Consider the following 13,700-nt stretch of genomic DNA (forward strand, 5'->3'; position numbering starts at 1 on the left):
ATTTTATATTTCTTCTCCAAATAGATCTTAAATTTCTTCCAATCTTCTTCCACCGTCTCCTCTCCCCGATCTCGGATTCTCCCAGTCAGTTCAGACAGTTCTAACTTGGGAATTTATTCATGCTGCAAGATGGATTAAGCTAGAAGTAGAAAGTAGGGAACATGTTTGCGTGGATTCCATCAACCCCTCAGAATTTATCAAATGCAACTAGCTCAAATTATATCACTGCTGGGCAACACAATAATAAATGTGTTTTCACTGGGCTTTGAGTATGATTCAAACCCAAAGTATGGAAGAACTGCCCTAAAGTCTTGCCTGGTTTGCAAGGCTAGGCTGATACATTGTGCTGCCTTGAGAGAAGGACAAGATGGCACACCATCTCATTCCATGTGCACAACTGAAACAGAAGTTTCAGCAGTATTTGAACAATGGTGATGGGACAGCTCCCTCCTGGCTTAGCAGATCAGGTCATGTGGCACAAACAGTTCTCTCTTCTAACAAGTTCCCACTGCTCACTCATCACTCCATCTGGCACCTGCTTACCCTGCACTCAAACAATGCAATGTACATGACATCAGTATGTGTCATATGAGCTGAATAACACATGTGCATGCACAATGCCTGTTAGGGTGCATGGTCTAGGCTAGTTGCCTCTCTGCTGCTCACTCAATCAATCAGGGGCCTTTCCCAACGTCTTTCTGTGACTTGTGAGAAGAGATGTCTGGCCAAGCAGCCCAGGCCAACAACATGCAAGCATCATTGCTGTTGGATCACTAACTCATGTGCCTGGAAATGACTGGGGGACTAATGAGTAATTACCATGTGGGAACCCCTGCTGCTGTGTCCCCGCTGCTCCCCAATATCCACCAGCAGAGGTATCTGCCTCACTCTGCCTAATCATAGGGCCCCATATGTTCTGGGAAATTTTTTTGTCCTGTCTTAGTGCCTTTTTGTGCTTTGTGGCCCTCCAGATGTCAGTAATGCAGTAACACTGGGGAAGCATCACACAACAACTAATAAAGCAGAACAATGTGTGGATGAGATATTAATACACTATCATTGCACCAATGACAGGCACTTCTAGACAACCTGTTTGAGCATTCGTCCCTTTTTATTTGCAGGGAGATTAGACAACATTGATTATTCAAATAGCATTCATGCATTCTATAAATTATTTAAATAATTAAAAAGGGCATATAAAACTCCCACCCGGAAACCTACGTCTCCACTGTGGAAAGATGTGTGTATCTAGAATTGGCCTCCACAGTCACTTACAGACTCACTGTTAAAACTGTGTTTATGGAAGACAATCTTACTTGGTTACGAGTGATCATCAAAGAAGAAGAAGGGAAGATAAAACCAAACAGAACATTTTTGGCAAAACCTAGGCACTCTCTTCTTTCTGAGATACAGCCATGTTTTTGTGTGTTCTCCCTCCACCCTTCAAACACCAGACCATGCTAGTGTGTTATTACAGTGGAAAACAGTTTAAAAGAACAAGGGCAGAATAGCCAAGCAGAATTGTTTTATCAAAATATATTTAACAGAAAAGCAGGTTGCTGCAGACATCTAGTATGTTTACTGATCACAAGCAAAAACTACACGAGCTAGCTAGCTGTTGGTTGTTACACCCAACACAGGAAGCTTGCTTAGGTGTGTCATAAACAGCATCATTTATACAAAATCAGAAAGTGAAGTTTATTAATCAAAAACCCAAGATGAGAACATTCCCTAAACACTGTACAGTGGAACCTCAGTTTTCGAATGTCTCGGCTGCCAAACGTTTCAAAACACCGAAAACCCAGAAGTGAATGCTTCCGTTTTCAAACACACTTCAGAAGTCAAACAGCTTCTGGGGCGCATTTTTCCGTTCTCACCATTCACTTTGCTGACAACACTTTGATTTTCAGTTTTCGTACATTTTGGAAGTCAAATGGACTTCCGGGTCAGATTACGTTCGAAAACTGAGGTTCCACTGTATTTTTACAACAACATGTAGAGTTTAGGGCAGGCATAGGCAAACTTGGCCCTCCAGTTGTTTGGGGACTACAACTCCCATCATCCCTAGCTAACAGGACCAGTTGTCAGGGATGATGGGAGTTGTAGTCCCAAAACGTCTGGAGGGCCGAGTTTGCCTATGCCTTGTCTAGGGCGTAACTATTGACCTTACAGCCCATATAGCTACCTTGGCCAATCACAGTAATGGTTTTCAGGGTCAGGGATATATGAATACTAACTACACTGAGAGCTAATAATCAATTAGATTTCAGATAAGCACCTTTTTCAAGCTTAATTTTCTTGATTGAAATGCATATCAAAAGGGAGTGAGCAAGACTTAAAAGGTAATAAAAATAAAAGTGGTGTAACTTCCTCATAAATTATCCAACCTAACATAGTCCGAGTGCTTCATAATGTTTGCAATCCAATATATCCTTACTCCCAGAGTGATGGAACCAGTGCTTTTTTTTTAAGGAAAAAAGCAGCCAGTACTCACCATTAAGTTGTTACAGTAAGTGCCACACTTTTATGGTAACATTGGGGGGGGGAAGGTGCCGGTACTACATTCCCTTGAGTACCACCTGGATGGAACACATTCAAAAGCACTCTCTGTGGATCACACCCTGATGCAATGTGTGTTTTCTTGGGAATAGGTTCACTGACTTCCGTGGAATTTGCTTCCAGATAACTGTGCATAGGATTGCTGCTGGGGTTGCCAAAGTCTTAACACCTCTTAGACATTCTGTTGTACTCACAATCAGGGTGATTATAGAGTCCTTAAATTCTTCCCCATCACTACCCTTCAATGCATACTTATCAATGAAGAGGGGATTCTGTTCTATGTTAATTATGTGGAATCCATAGGTTGAAATTATTTTAGATAATAGATAACACAGTTGCATAGTTAACAGTTATGTCATCATAGAATCATGGTAGGAACCTCAAGGATCATCTAGTCCAGGCATCCCCAAACTGCGGCCCTCCAGATGTTTTGGCCTATAACTCCCATGATCCCTAGCTAACAGGACCAGTGGTCAGGGAAGATGGGAATTGAAGTTCAAAACATCTGGAGGGCCGAAGTTTGGGGATGCCTGATCTAGTCCAACCCCCTGCAATGCAGGAATCTCAACTAAAGTATCCATGACAGGTGACCATCCACCAGCTCTTGTAGGAGTCTCTTCCAATGTCAAACAGCTCTTACTGTTATAAAGTTCTTCCTAATGTTTCATCGGAATCTCCTTTCTTGTAACTTGAATCCATTAGTTCAAATCCTACCCTTCAGAGCAGGAGAAAACAAGCTTGCTCTATCCTCCATGTGAGAGTCCTTTCAATATTGAAAGATGGCAATCATATCTCCTCTCAGTTTCCTCTTTTCCAGGCGAAACATACCCAGCTCCCTCAATCTCAAGCCAGATGATGTCCCCCGACCCCCATCTTACATTTGTGCAGTTGGTTTTTTCTGTCAAGTGCAGAACCTTAAATTTGTCCTTATTGAAATTCATTTTGTTAGTTTTGGCCTAGTTCTCCAATCTGTTAAGATCATCTTGAATCCCAAGCCTTCAGTGGTATTAGCTACTTCTCTCTCAGGAGCTGAGGTTAGGGGCAGCAATAAAACACCTGGTGTCAGTGAAGTTAAAACACTTTATTAAAACAAAACAAAACAGTGCAGGCCTAGTAATCACAGCAACTCTTCCCAGTAGGTCTAACCCCAATGAGGCATTTGTGAGGACTGAAGGTCCCCGCCTCCCCACCGTTCACCAAGGCTCCTGTCCCAGTTCCTCCCCCAGCAGCCTAAGGCTCTGATGTCTTGTCTCTCTTTGCTCCACCCCCTTCATACCTCTATGGGTTCTGGGAGACCAGGGGGGAGGGGAGCTGGTTGCAGCAGGAGGGGTAGGCAGTCCCCCTCCTCTCCTGCCTCTGATTCGGGGCTGCTCTTTGCCATAGCCTCTTCCTGCTTATTAAGTGTTCCTCAGCTTCCGAACGTCCTCCCAGGCTGCTCCCTCTTCTCTCTCTGACCACTAATTGTCGTCCCACCACTAATCCCCTGGCTCTGAGCCTTCTTCCCTTGGGGATTCCTCTGCTGGTGCCTTCCACCACTCCTCTGGATCCAGCCAGTCCATGACACTCAGTTTGGTGTAACCTGCAAATTTGATGTGCATCCTCTCAATTCTTTCACCCAAGGAATTGATAAAGATGTTGGACAGCAAAGGGCTCAGGACAGAAGCCTGTGACACCCCACTTGTTACTTTTTACCAGGACAACAAGGAACCATTAGTTACCACTCTTTGAGTTTGGTCAACCAGTTAAAAATCCACCTAACAGTTACTTTCTCCAGTCCACATGTTACCAGCTTCTCAATCTCCACAAGAATATTATGGGGGACTTTGTCAAAAGCCTTACTGAAATCAAGATACACCACAGCATTCCCCTGATCCATCAAGTTGGTAACTCTATAAAAAAAGAGAGAGAGAGAGATTTGTCTGGTCTGGCATGACTTGTTTTTGAGAAACCCATGCTGGGTCTTAGTAATCACAGCATCCTTTGCTCATAGACCAACCATTTAATTATTTGTTCTAGGACCTTTATTGGTAGCTCTTGTGTACATTGCCTTGGATGTGGTAAATTATGAGAGCTCTGCCTCAGTTTTCTTCTCAAATGCTTAATTATGTTTACTGTTTATTGGGATCTGAGTATTGGTACATCTTTATGGTTTATTGTGGGTCTGTGCGCCACCTCTTAGTGAACACAGTAGAGGTTGGAATATTATTTTAGACAGGGCATTTTTTCAGCTGGAACTCGTCGGAACTCAGTTTTGGCACCTCAGGTGGATGCCATTGCCATTCTAAGAGAACAAGGTTTTTTGTTTAAAAAGTGGAGAGGTCCCAGTTTCTTGATGTAATGGTAAATTCCAGAGGGCATGCTCACAGGGACAATGTGGTTTGAGAATATTACACCAATCCTGGACTGACTACACTGGCTGACAATTAGCTTCCGGGCCCAATTCAAAGTGCTGGTTTTGACTTATAAAGTCTTAAATGGCTCAGGACCACAATACCTGTAGGACTGCCTCTCCCCATATAAACCATCCTAGACTCTGTTCATCATCTGAAGCCGTTCTTCGTGTGACTCCTCCATGTGAGGTCTGTAGTGTGGCAATATGAGAACAGGCTTTCTCCGTAACAGCTCCCTGTTTGTGGAATGCTCTCCCAAGGGAGGTTTGCCTGGTGCCTTCATTACATATTTTTAGGCACCAGGCGCAAACATTCCTCCTCAACTAGGCCTTGGGCTGATTAATATTCTATAGCCTTTTATATGTGTATGTGGGAAGGAGGCATTATTGTTTGGCTGTTTTGTTTTACTTATTTACTTGTTTTTATTGTACAGTATATTTTATTCTGTGATCTTATGATGATATATAAATATAAAATAAAATAAAATATTTCAGACTGTCACTATTTTCGGGTGGGATTAAATAACATACCTGGTTGTGCAGTTAAAGCTGATTTGGAGCTATTGCACAACAAATATGCTGTCCCAAAAGGTCAGACTCCTTGTGATAAGAAAAGGGGTGGGGAAATAACAATAACAATAATAAAGCTTTAACCTGTATCCGAGAAAGTTGTCTCAAGCCTACAAATGCTTAAGCTATGATAACATACTTAGTCTTTAAAACTACCACAGAACTTTTTGCTTGTTTTTAAAATGGTGGTTATTCACCACTCCTTTCCCTATTCATCCAAAATCCTCCCTCCCTTACCTTATGTAGTAATCTACCTGGAGCCCCCATAGGTATCAAGGAAGGATAGTAATTTCCTTACTAAAATGCTGAAAGGATTAACAGGGCCTGCCAACCCAGCTGCCACACCAGTTTCTCATATACTCTCTTGCAGTGCAAGTAGCAGGACGATGACACTTTCTCAGGCGGGACTGTTAGTAGGAAAAAGAAAAAGAAAACAAGCCCTGGTGAAAGTATGTCACAGCAAGGGCTGCTTACCTCAGGTGTTTATATTTGTGTGTCTTCAGTGTCAAGAAAGTTTATGAGAAATTGACCCATAAAGAAAGAAAAGCTGAAGAATCAGCTCCCCCCCCCCAAAGGATCCCCACCTTTTTCTTAGAGGGGCTGCACCATACAGCAAGGGAGGAACTTGAAGAATGACGTAAGAGGCCACACCAATAAAACGAGGTGGGCTCAGGTGTGGTAGCTCAGAATGCTTCTTCTGTCTGCAAATACCTCCCAAGTAAGCACACCACCTTCAGGACGTGTCAAGAGGATGAGACCACCAAAATACCCTAAGGTGAGGTGTTGAAAAGACTGGAGTGTCTCACACTCAACCATTAATTTGGTGTTGAGGAATGGTGGTAGTGGGGAAACTATTATTTGCTTATTTCTTGGCTGTCTCAGGTGTGATTATGTTGCAAGGGTTGCTCATCCTAAGACTGGACCTAAAAAGCAACACACACACAATTTGTTGAGACATGATCATATACGCTTGTGAATAGCTAAGATTTTTTTTTAATTACATTTATTAGTTGCCTAATAATCCAGTCATCTAGGCAACAATTAATCAGTGCTCTTGAGCATGTTCTCTGTATTTACATAGTGGACCTGTAGCTATGTAGAATAAGTCTGTAGCCCCTGGGTGTTTCAGATCAGAGGGTGATGGTGCTGTCTCTCACATACGCACACATAGTTTGTTAATGCATTGCACACATCCAGATGTGCATTGTTGTGTAAATTTAATAACTCCTGGAGAAAGCCACATAGGTAATTGTAGGCAGTGTTTGTGCTTGCCACAATTAATATGACTTATATACCAGGTACATACAGTATTTAATCCTAGTAGACATATATCTGCATTTATAATTTGTTCCTGTTTGCACTATCCTCACAGACCTAGAAAGAAAAAGTTAATTGCAAATAGAAAAAGGGGAGAAGTAGTGAATACTGTATTTTTAAAATTGTCTCCCTTGTACCTTACCACATAACTTCAGTCACAGATTAGAAAAATATTGCCCTGTAACAGTATTTCAAATGTAGGTTAGGGAGTCAAGGGGGGTGCCATAGATGTAGAATCATTAGCAGTGTTGTCTGTGTGAAATCAACACAAAGATTTGTGGTACCTTAAATACTATGTAGGTTGTTGGCTCCAAGTGGCTGTTTACTGTCGGATTGATGCTCCTCATGCATGCAACTTTTTTGGAATGTCCATAAGACATTATCAAAATGCCAGCCTGTATTTCTTTACATTTTAATCTAGATTTACGCTTTCTGAGGGAAAACTGATAAGTTCCTTTTAAAGAAAACCTGCTGTCAATAACTATTTTGCGATATCTCAGTGACCCTTTTACAGTATTAAACTCCTGACTGGAAACACCCTTACAAAATATTCATTATGGCATAACCTCTAGCGGACCAGTCTACTACATCAGATGCATAAAGGACAATCCAGAACTGAGAGGCACATTTCCATTGGTGGTGGGGAGGAGGAGGAGGAATCCAGTTTCCAGTGCCGTCAAGTCAACAGCTCGCTCACAAATGTTAGTGGAAAGAAAACTTATGAACTGAGTGACCACTTTAGAAAATGGATAATTGAGTCCATTGTTAAGGCAGAAGTGAAATGGGTTATTAAATTGGCACCCATTCAAACTAGTACTGTATGGGATTCCATGTCTTCCAGAATCCGCAATAGATATGGGGCAACCTTTACTCCATCAGTTACCTAGTTAGTTTGTTTTAGTGAAATCAGCATTAGGAAGCTTCTGTTCTGAGCAGAGGAATACAATAGATGGAGAGGGTAATTAACCATGTCCCACTGTGGATTTTTTTTTAATGCTCAGAGCATTTACATCCCCTTCGCTTCCCTTGCTGCAGCGCTCCAGATGTATAACTACTCTTTTACAAACTCATTTGGAACTCCATTGTGAGGGGGAGGACAGCTGGGACAGGGGGAAAACAGCCAGAGAAGAAAGAGTTAAGCATCTTTCTCTGTCTGTTCCATATTACTTTGTTGAAAAATGCAGCCTTCCAGGGCTGATTTTCATTTTAAAAAAATCGTTGGGGTTGCTTGTAATGCAAAGCTTTCAAAGAGTGAATTGGAATTATACTGACTCCAGAAAATGGTCTGGTTCTCAGTGTGTGAATGTGGTTGGTGATGAGGAGGGATGGGAAACTATTGCAAAAATGTATAGTCAAAATGCATGTAAAATTGTGTTTATTGGGAGAAATCCACACTAAAATGCTAATGAAATTTAATGAGGACATTTTTTTTAAAAAAAGTAAAATGTAATGTGGAGAACTGAATTTAACATGGGGGAAAATATAAATGGAGAGAACAAAAACGGACAGATTATTCAATCCTTAATGAGGAGAAAGTTAAAACACAAGCATGAGTTCAGGCAACACACCAAGCCAAATCTTGGCTTAATTTAGTGCAACACTGTTGTGCAAAAAGGACCAGGGAGGCGCAAAGTGGCAGTGAGCTCCTCTCCAGCAGCCTGCATTATCACTTTGGCTTAGCAAAATGTGCCACTTTGGTGTTTAAATGCAAGCTTGCATATGGATGCTAGATTCCTGCGTTTACATTGAGTAAAAACACACACAAACTTTTATGGTTATATAGATGTATGCAGTGTTAAAAAATGCTTAGGGGTACTCTCATTTTCATACTCATGTTGAAATACTGCCCCCAATGAGGCTAAACATAGATTCACAAAATGTTTAGGGGTATGCTTACCCCTGTGCCCCCCCCCCAGAAAAAAAGCACTGGATTTATGTATATGATGGTATGGAACTGAACGGTTCTGCTAGTGCAAGGAGTTTTAGTCGCACCGTGGAAATCCCCCTCCCTCTACTTGCTTTGCACCCCCCATGCAGGGGGAAGAAGGTGGGGAAGTTCCATTGCACAGCTAAAACTCCTTTCGCTAGCAGAACTGTTTAGTTGGATAATGCCCAGTATGTTTTTCTATCTGCAATATTACAGTTTTTGTATTACAGTTTTTGTAATACAGTTATTATATGGCTTTGTTTCCTTTCTGCTGTCACGATAGGACTGTAGTCTGCACTGAGTTCAGCTTTCTCCCTTCTAGTTATATATTTTGTGTGGTCAACATCAGACCCTCCAGGTGTCCTGATTTTCCAGGGACACTCCTGCAATTAGAGAAGCCACCCCAGTTTCTGATTTGATCCCGAAATGTCCTGGTTTCCTGTCACTGGAGAAATCTTGGAGGGGATTGAATAGGACACCCCTATTTTCATTGGATAAATGTTGGAGGGGATGGAATAGTGCAGGTGACTGTACACTAATAATGTTTTGAAAAGGCATTCCCAACATCTGCCTAAAAAGCAGCCAGAGAAAGCTAACAGGAAACAGGGGTCATTCCCAAGAAACAAGGATAAATGGAGCATATGCACTAATGCCAAAGCATAGCCATTTCTCATTACATGTACTAGTGGATCTAGTTTATGCACCGTAGAAACTATCTGTCCAGATAGAAAAAGAAAGGGCTGTGCACATTGGAATAATGACGCAAAATATTGGGTAGCAGCTGCATCATACATTGATAGCACTCTCAATGGTGTAGCATCAGTTGCCAGTGCCCAGGGCAAGGTGCAAAAGGGGTGGGGTACTGCAGCTCACCTGTAGTGCGCTCCCAGGAAGCTCCGCTGGTCAGGCCCAGGTGGCATGCCGCTTGCCAAGGCTCACACGGCTGCCTCTGCATCTGTGCCGGGTGCTCCAATGGCACTCCACTGTGTCTGCAGCTCCCTCCTCTCATACGTGTACAGAGCCACCTTGGCTGGTGGCTCTGTAGTAGCCCCGGGAAAGGAGGAGGCCAAGGGGGCTGCCCGATGCAGCAGTGACCCGGTGTGCATGGCAGCGGCAGCCATGGCGCAAGAAGCATGTGGCACACCACCCTGAGGCACCGAAGGGGGCGGGCATCGAGAGGGGGGGGTCTGCCCCAGTAGGGGGGGGGCCTGGCTGGCTGTCCACTTTCCATTCACAGCCCATTTGGCTGCCCAGGAGGTGTGTGCACTGGACACACCATGCATTACCAGGCTAGAAAAGGGGCCCACCTCCCTCCCTCTTAGCACCTTTGGACCCACTGCGGCCCAGTTGCACCCTTCAGAATGTGTGCTCAGGGCGATGGCCACTGCTCCCCCCCCCCCGCTACACTTCTGAGTACTCTTATTCCGCTTTAAGAGTAAATGACTTCCTGCAAATAATATTGAAAGGTGTAGTTTGTTAAGTGTCTCCTAACATCTCTTAGTTCCCCTATACTACATTTCTTGAGATTATTTGAGGGAAGCTGTGACTGTTAAAATGGTATAAGAGTGCTTTAGATATACAGTGTGAATGTGGCCTTACCCACAAGAAGGCAACACATCTAAACTTAGTGCACAAACCCCACATCCTTTCTGAAAGCTATTCTGTAACACAGATCATCCTCTCCAGTAAGAACTAAGAGATGGCAGACAAATACACATTGCTTCTCTTGAGTTACCTCATGGCCTACTTTATGTATAGGGTTGTCACCTGAGGGGAGGGGGCAGGAAAGAACAGTGTGGCCTATTCTTGCGGTCCTCAAAGCAGCACCTTAATTATAGGTGAACTGCTTCACAGCATATAGATGTTCTGCTAAAATTTGAATGCCAAAATGGTTTTAAAAGCCACTTCAAAATCTGGCAATTATGTTAGTGCACCTTAGCTAGCAACTGCTAGCTAATTAGGGGAGGTTATAGCTCTTTCTTCTTTAAAATGAAGGGTCAAACTGCATGCGGCACTAAATGTATACAGTACAGTACTTACAAACCACATATGGTATGTTTTTGTTTTAAATAACAGGCATGGGAACCAGATTTTTATCAGGAGCTCGGCACACCCTTTCCTCTCCTCTCCTGTTGTGGTCTCCAGAATAACCCCCTAGGCTATTAGCTTGGGGGGACAACCCCGATTGTAAATGTTGTTCCCTAGTAAGAGATTGGGGGTGGATTTTCATTAGGAACACTGAAGGGACAAAAGATTTAAACCTAATCTCCTCATATACCCTCCCCTTGTGTGTGTTTGCTTTTTAAAAAACACACACATTCAGACATAGACTGCACACACACTATACTGTACGTACATTTAAAGCACATTCGACGTACATTTCCCTTCTTCAAGGAATCCAAGGTACTGTAGTTCACCCTTCAGTTACAATTCCCAGCAACCCGTAACAAACTTCAGTGCTCAGAATTCTTGGAGGGAGGAAATGTGTTTCAAATGTGCTCTGGAGGTATATTGTGTATACAAGAGTTTGTAATGAAGCATTGCGCATCACATCTAGTCTGGCCCTTGAAATAGGAAGCGCCTCAGGAAGGGGACTTTTGAGCAACAGCTATTATTTTCTCAGGACATTTTGAGTACCAGGTGTGTTTCAGATGAGTTTTCTGTCTTCCAGCAATGGCCAAAAACCAGCTTCTTTTGAATAATCAAATACTGTTTGTGTTTGGACATGTCTCTAACTACAGTAACTTGTCCCTCGGCCATCTTAACTCCACTAGGAAGCAAATGGCTCTGTACTCACCCAAAGTACAGTTGTGCGTATTCATTACCACACCTGGGTGAGGAATGCAAACTAGCACTACTAACTTTCAGAATGAAAATATTTATCTATGTGGAGAGTGAGCTACACTCTAGTCAAAACTTTTTCCAAAGAGGGCCAGATTTGATGAAGTGAAGGGCCGCGGGGGCCGACCAAAGTTGTTGAGCTTTTTTTTAGGATTGAAGTTGCTAAGGTTTTTTTTTATTTTACCCCAGGAAATAAACTGCCACAGGGGCCAGATTAAACCAACCGGCAGGCTGGATTAGGCCCCAGAAAGCACTTTGGACATGCCTGCTCTAGACCATGGGTAGGCAACCTAAGGCCCGGGGGACAGATCCGGCCCAATCACCTTCTAAATCCGGCCCGCGGACAGTCCTGGAATCAGCGTGTTTTTATATGAGCAGAATGTGTCCTTATTTAAAATGCATCTCTGGGTTATTTGTGGGGCCTGCCTGGTGTTTCTACATGAGTAGAATGTGTGCTTTTGTTTAAAATGTATCTCTGGGGGCATAGGAATTAGTTCATCCCCCCAATATAGTCCAGTTCCCCACAAGGTCTGAGGGACAGTGGACCAGCCTCCTGCTGAAAAAGTTTGCTGACCCCTGTTCTAGACCTGAACGAGTCCAGAGGAAAAGCCAGCAGTTTTTGATTGTTCCAGCTGTTTTGGGGTCCATCTGAGCATAAAATATGTCTGTTCACCTGAGCTTTTTTTATGTTAAGGTTAGGACATTGCTTTTCTGCCTGTAGCTGAAAGCAAAATATGGCAGTTAAACCACACAATATACGTAATTGAATCTACAGTATATACCGGTAATTACGTACACATCTACCATTTTTAATATATTTCATGTAATACACAAACAGGTGTATGCGCTTTACAGAGGCAGGCGCCTCTTTTAGGCCAGACTGGAGCCGCGAGGCGGCTTCGGGCAGAGCCTTCGGGGCTGAGGCGGCGGCGGCAGCGGCGGCTCCTCCTCGGAGCCGGTGACGGGCCGCCCCGCGCCCGCCCTGGGCACCCCAAGAGGGAAGGAGGGGGGAAGCGCGCTGTCGCGGCCGCCCGTGCCTTGAACCCAGCGCTCCTTTCTGCCTCCACTCCCCACCCCCCGCCACGCAAATCGCCTTCCCGTTAGCTGGATTCTCGAGGGGGGGGGGATGAAGAGGCTCCCGCAATTCCTGCCGGGGGGTGTAGTTTCAGTGAGAAGGAGAACCAGGAAACCGTGTATTTCCCCCCCTTTTACGAGAGTAGGCCTTTAAAAGCAGGCCAGTTTAATTCCCACTCGTTCCCTGAAGAAACCGGCGCTTCTGGTTTGCTGTGGTTTTGGCAACCATGGTTACACCAGGGCCGCTCTAAATGCCTTGGAGGACTGTACTCTATGACCACCAAAGCGCCGGAAACTGAAGGTGGCTGCAGGACGGCCGAGGCTCTTCGGCACTCGGCCTCAGGCGGACTTTTAGACAGTGGCAGAACGAAATTAGAGGTTGCGCGCAAACTTTCCCTCTACGGAGGTGCAATTGGGGGAACTCTTCACCTGTGGTATTTCTGTCTGCCATGAGGCTGTTGGCGGTGTTTTAGGGGGGAAGGGGCAGGTGTGGCGGCTGCCTCCACGGCCCCCTGCTGAGGGAGAGCCTGAGCCCCCCGGAGACAGGGAGGGAAGCTTCGCCTTCCTTTGGGATTCTCCCCGCGCCCCCCTCGGAATCCTCGCTCGAGGGCCGCGGAGTTTTCCCTCTCTAGTAATAAAAAATGCACAGCAGGGCTGCAATCTCTTTATTTTAAAACAAACGGGGCTGCAATCTCTTCCCTGTTTACCTGGGAGTAAGCTCCACTGAACTCGATGTATAGGATGATGCCGAAAAGGAACTGAGGTTGTTGGGTTTTTTTTGCGGGTGGGGTGGGGTAGTCATGATTGCAGCTAAACCTGATTTGAAAGGTGGTGGCTGAGGGCTATTTATTTTTGTGCTAGATTTTGTTGTGCAAGTTTTTAGACATTTCTCCCCCCCCCAAAAAAAACACACACCGCATAACAACACACAAATTATCCCAGATATTTCATCAGGAGTTGAAAGCTACTACCTCCTCATTGGTAAATTGGGATTCTTACAGGAAATAAAGGAAACAAACAGTA

General features: G+C 44.1%; 1 long non-coding RNA gene across 2 annotated transcripts in view; it reads right to left on the reverse strand.

Annotated features, from left to right (window-relative positions):
- The window catches only part of LOC148683336 (uncharacterized), a 35,562-nt gene continuing 21,862 nt past the window's right edge, over positions 1 to 13,700 (reverse strand). Inside the window, exons 3-5 of one of the 2 annotated variants that reach the window (XR_015947195.1) lie at positions 5,817 to 5,925; positions 4,399 to 4,448; positions 1 to 139 (exon numbers count right to left, since the gene is read on the reverse strand). This is a non-coding gene — a long non-coding RNA (uncharacterized LOC148683336). The remainder of the gene's footprint in view (positions 140 to 4,398; positions 4,449 to 5,816; positions 5,926 to 13,700) is intronic. The other variant, XR_015947196.1, reaches the window with a different exon arrangement.

The sequence above is a fragment of the Zootoca vivipara genome, chromosome 15, assembly GCF_965207765.1.
Source record: "Zootoca vivipara chromosome 15, rZooViv2.hap1.1, whole genome shotgun sequence".
Taxonomy (NCBI): Eukaryota; Metazoa; Chordata; class Lepidosauria; order Squamata; family Lacertidae; genus Zootoca; species Zootoca vivipara.